Source organism: Canis aureus, unplaced genomic scaffold (genome assembly GCF_053574225.1).
Source record: "Canis aureus isolate CA01 unplaced genomic scaffold, VMU_Caureus_v.1.0 ptg000466l_RagTag, whole genome shotgun sequence".
Taxonomy (NCBI): domain Eukaryota; kingdom Metazoa; phylum Chordata; class Mammalia; order Carnivora; family Canidae; genus Canis; species Canis aureus.
The window spans coordinates 1-5,691 of record NW_027554639.1 but is presented as its reverse complement, the minus strand read 5'-3'; the positions used below and the strand labels follow the sequence as shown (position 1 = coordinate 5,691).

At 38.5% G+C, this 5,691-nt stretch overlaps 1 long non-coding RNA gene across 1 annotated transcript in view; it reads right to left on the bottom strand.

Annotated features, from left to right (window-relative positions):
• LOC144310145 (uncharacterized) overlaps positions 1 to 3,585 on the bottom strand; it is a 29,333-nt gene extending 25,748 nt beyond the window's left edge. Inside the window, exons 1-2 of the long non-coding RNA XR_013375844.1 lie at positions 3,407 to 3,585; positions 251 to 365 (exon numbers count right to left, since the gene is read on the bottom strand). This is a non-coding gene — a long non-coding RNA (uncharacterized LOC144310145). The remainder of the gene's footprint in view (positions 1 to 250; positions 366 to 3,406) is intronic.
• Positions 3,586 to 5,691: the final 2,106 nt, after the last annotated feature.

The following is a 5,691-nucleotide window of genomic DNA, read 5'->3' as shown; positions in this document are numbered from 1 at the left end:
ACCTGTTTCAATTGCACCAGCCAGGTAGAACACGGTAAGCGCTGCCACCTGAGCCTAGTTTCATTTGGCATTTAAAAACTAACCAGGAAAAGACATTGCTCAAAAATTATTTTGGCACAAACATTCAGTACTCTTTTCTGCTAGATAAATCAGACCAAAAATAAGTCGAAAGCAACTAGTGACCTGTGATGACATTATTCAATATAATATTAGAGATTCAAGAAGGGATTGATTTGTAGTCTGTTCTTACCTTAGCGTTTTGGATGCAGGGACAGAGGGCCCAAGCTGCGCTGGCCTTCACATCTGGATGAGGATTTTTCAGCAGGGACCATAGCAAACGAACTCCATCTAATCGATCAATTATTCTAATGTGAGACCAAAAACAGAAGTATAAACTGTAATTAGTATTTAGGAATGAAACTTAAGTGGCCTATCTATCCACACAACTCTAATTATTTTTCTCCTTGTGACATTTGGCTTAGATTTTTTTTTTTTCAAAACTAACAACAGCCGGGGAGTCTGGGTGGCTCAGTGGGTTAAGCAGCCAAATCTTGGTTTCAGCTTGGTTTTAATCTCAGGGTCCTGAGTTCAGGCCCCATGTTGGGCTCCACCCTGGATGTGGAGCCTACTTAAAAAAAAACTTTAACAGCAGGAATAGAATGTGCTACTAAACTGTAAGCTCTCTGATTTCAGTTTTAAATTCATGATACAGAAAGCAAGCTCTGGGATAATTATGATTCACACAAATGTAAAATCAAGCCATGTAATTTTTTAATGAGTTGTACACAGACTGTTACCTAAATGTCAAAATACTAGTTCCTTTATATAGTAACATCTATATACTTTCCAAAACAAATATTTATGCCTGAAAACTGTGAAGTTACCTTTTTTATTTGGTCTACCCTTAATTGACTTACCTTACTATATGACATATTTTAAACTCTGCCAGTCCTAATCATTACACCACAGTGCACCCTTTGTTAGGCATGGATAACACGTAACTTGTTTTCCATGTGCTCCCTTCTCAGCAAGACTAACATTGCAGACTGTGTTATAATTACTTAAACACACTGTAATCAAAATATCTTCATGACTAGCTGAAAAATGAATTATCATCAGAGTCATCTCTACACCATCTGTCTTCTGTTTATATATCAATCAGTCCAGGGAGCATAACCTTGCATTAAGGTCCATTGAGTACACTTGCAGTTGAGAAGATGGCCAAACAAAACTTAATATCCTTTACAAACATGGCTTTGTTCAGAAAGATATGTTAAACTCAAAACAGATGAAAAAAGATAAAGAACATCAAAACTCCTTTGATTTTTAATCTTGAGTAAAACACATGTAGTATTTAGCCACAGACAGAATAAATACTACTAGTTTAGAAGACCATTCAAATTATCTCTTGAAAACTGACATAAAGACAACTACATATCATATTGGAGATGAGTTGGCCAGGAAAAAAAAATTATTTCAACTGGTCCAAATATGATACCAGGCTTGCATAACCTTATAAAATAGCTGGCAATGCAAACAGCCTGTAGTAAGATACAAATTGTCTCTTTAGAAAATGACTTTTAATAAGAAAGAAGCACACTGAGAAAGTATTTTAACACAAAGTTTAACTAAATAGCTTTCCAAACTGTAAAGCTCTCTGTCGATATCATGCTGAGAGAAAAAGTTTTATTTCTCAACTGATGGAAAATGTAAAGAAAGATACCAAGCACTTCATAATGAATGATTTACTTTACAAAATTAAACAATCTTACTGCCTTACATATGCCACTGAAAGCATAATTGATACTAATCCTTGGGTCTATTTTTTTCACATGCAATTAATTTCTCAGTGAACAATAGGTCTGTCCTACCCTCTTGCAAATGTAGCAGTAAAATTTGCATTGGTAATATTTAACTGGACAGTGCTGGACATAACTTGACATTAGAGCAGAAATCATTTGCATGGCACATCTTTTCAGGTTTCTTTTAAAGGGATAATTCGGTGTGTTCTGGACTCCCACCCCTCTGACAAAATTTCACAATTAGCTATAAAAATTCACTATTAATTATAAAACTACATCTATTGTCCCTAATCATCACCCAAAACCTTAGGCAATTAATTCATTAGCTGCTTAGTTGTAACAGATGAGGATTGTGGCTTCATCACTGGTGCCTTAGAAGACTCAGCACAGGGGATCCCTGGGTGGTGCAGCGGTTTGGCACCTGCCTTTGGCCCAGGGTGCAATTCTGGAGACCCAGGATCAAATCCCACGTCAGGCTCCCGGTGCATGGAGCCTGCTTCTCCCTCTGCCTGTGTCTCTGCCTCTCTCTCTCTCTCTGTATGACTATCATAAATTAAAAAAAAAAGAAGACTCAGCACAGCACAGAGTAATAACCTTAGATGAGGGGAAACGTGATTGACACACATTTGCAAGCACAGGAACTAACAAAGTCAGGCGGTAGCAGACTATAGGATTTAACTGGCCCTCCCAACTCCCTCATTCTCTGTATCAAGTTATTTACTGCTGATTTTTACTTCACAATAAGTCAAGTATCAGGGCGCCTGGATGGCTCAATTGGATGAGTGTCTGACTCTTGATTTTGGCTCAGGTCAAGATCTCAGGGTGATAAGATTGAGCCCAGGTCAGACCCACACTCAGCACAGTGTCTGTGAGTCTGCCTGAGATCTCCTCCCCCTTTGTCCCTCCCCCTGCCCCCCTGCACATGGTCTATCTCAAATAAATAAAATCTTAAAAAAAGCGCCAAGTATGTGCCCTTACTTCCCCCTTCCACCTGCCAGCGCCCTAATTCTGATCTTTACCACATCATATCAGGATGGCTATTGTAGCTGCACCCTTGGTTTGGGGTCTTCAATTTCTCTCAATTCTATCCATCCTATAATTCCTGTGAAATTGATCTTCCTAAAGGAACTTTTGGAGCTTCTGTAGTGGCTCCTTGAGAGCAGGTCCCCAGGTTTATTCAGTCTGTTCATCACACCACCTCGCACATTTAATCAATGCCTGCAATTCCCGGAGAAACTTTCCAATGGCTTCCCATTACCCCTGTGGTATTAAAACCCTGATTCCTGAACTCAGTAGTTATCATTTTCAATAAGCTGATTTATTCTTCCCAATTTCCTATATTTGGGCATTTGCTTATAAAACTCTTGTGCCATCCACGAAACACTAAGTGCTAAGCATACAGAAATAACATATACAGTCAACTCTCGTTACTTGGGGGGTAGTTATGTTCTATAAAGTCATTGCAAACAGGGAATTAATCAACACTGAACCATTGCTCCTGGTTCTCCCAGGGAGAAATACAATTGTCCCTGAGAGCCTCTGTTCAGAACATTTTTGTCAAATGATCTATAACCATGTTCTATGTGTGTTTCTGTTTAAAGCACCTTGTTTAATATATATTGTTGATTCATTAACATTGAACCAGCCCGGGATCCCTGGGTGGCGCAGTGGTTTGGCGCCTGCCTTTGGCCCAGGGCGCGATCCTGGAGACCCGGAATCGAATCCCACGTCGGGCTCCCGGTGCATGGAGCCTGCTTCTCCCTCTGCCTGTGTCTCTGCCTCTCTCTCTCTGTGACTATCATAAATAAATAAAAAAAGAAAAAAAAATTAAAAAAAAAAAAAAAAAAACATTGAACCAGCCCATGGCCAGCAGCACTGCCATTCATCCTGAGCAAAGCTTCCTAACACCTGTAGTTTCTGTGTAAGGCATGTTATAATCTTCTTGCGCTTGGGAACATTAGACCAGACGGCTCTTTCCCTCTGCTTAGGGACCATGTTAAGCAGCAACATAACCAACTCAAAACACAAAAATGTGAAGCATGTGGCATGACACAGGTTGTAAAAAAAGATGCTTGTTTACAGTAGAAGAGCTGAAACAAGAAGACAGAGCCTGGCCCTCTGTTCAGTATCGGCTGAACAGGTGCATGAGGTGACTTAAACTGTTCCTGCTCTGTGCATGTCTGTGAATGACAGCAAAAGTGCTGTACTGCTTTGGAGGTTACAAATAAATTTTAGCAGGGATGTGAAGTCACAAACATGGAATCTACAAATAGGATTTTAACTGTCCTTCAGGAAAGTACAGTCTAGTGAGGGAGATAAACCGTTATAATCCATTATGATAAATACAGTAGATGGGTGCATGGGGTTCCATATGAACACAAAGAGGACACAATAGTTTACTGACAGGCTACAGAAAGTCTCTCAACTGTGAGCCTTTCCCTATACCAGATCCAAAACAAGATAGTCTTTGCTCCATGAATCTAAAATCTCTCCCAACACAAATACATTCATTTCTAACCTCATTCTTTCAAAGTACATGTTCAAGTTCTAAATCTAACCATTGGAATAATCTTCCATTTGAAAGTCGAAGGTGCGTTTTCATAAAATTTCTTTGAACTTTATCGCTTTTTGCATATACAGCAATGGGTTTATAGGTAGCATTAGTTTACACCCACAGGCCATTGCAAATGGGTTTATCTCCTTTTGTATAGTTTTTTAAATCTGATTAGCAGCTTGTTCTGAATTCGTTTTCAGTAGTAAGTAAGCTCTTCTCATTTTGATTATCAATTGAATTTTACATTAATTCTTTGACATTATAAACACAAAACTGAATTGTGTTTTCAAAATCTTCAACTTTATCGTAGAAGTCAAACTGTGTGGCTGGCAAAATAATAGTTCTAGAAAGATGAATACATATTCATACTCTATTAAACAAACCCAAACAAACTAAAAATGATGTAGCTGCTTGTTATGTTTCTTAGGGGTTTTTGTTGTTGTTGTTATGGTAACATTTGCCAAGATTGTTAAGAAGGTTGGCTGGCTTGCCTGCCCACTGAGGACATGTATATCAACAAAAGTGAAGTGTCTGTGCCCACAGAGTAGGCATAGCCAAGGTTGTAGAGTTTCTTTCTGGCAATGTCAACAGAACTATATTGAAACCATAATTTTACATGATTTCTAAAAATCTCACAATTTTCACTGAAAAGTACACTGGTAAATATTATTATCTCGTGATGGCTCACAATAAAGGTGGTTGACCTGAGAGAACATGTTATTCTTACACCTTGTTAGAGGATGCAACTGAAATCTATAGATTTTAAAATCAAGTTGGCAACTCAGTAAAAATGGAAACATGAAAAGGATGTCAGAATTAAGTGGTCAGGGACACCTGGGTGGCACAGTGTTTGAGCATCTGCCTTTGGCTCAGATAGTGACCCCAGAGTCCTGGGATCGAGTCCCATATTGGATTCCTCGCAGGGAGCCTACTTCTCCCTCTGCCTGTGTCTCTGCCTCTCTCTATCTCTCATGAATAAATAAATAAAACCTTAAAAAAAAAGAATTAAATGGTCACCGATGAAAAGCTACAATTAGAAAAGAATTTTACTTTTTTATAATGATTCTCAATGTTTTTATGTTTATCTCTCTAAATATTAGAGATTCTACGGGAGACCAAATTTGAAGAAAAAAAGTGAACATGACAAACTCTGGAAAGTTATGTCCCAGAATTTCTTGGCCCTGGTAGTATAGAATGATAACCTATCCTTTTATAGTTGTGTAAACAATATGATTAGAAAAGTCCCAGAAACATTTTCTCAGGGGAAAAAAAAATCATTCTTACAGTAAATATTAAGAGAGTGCCCACTAGGTGCCAGGTAATTTTTGAGGCACT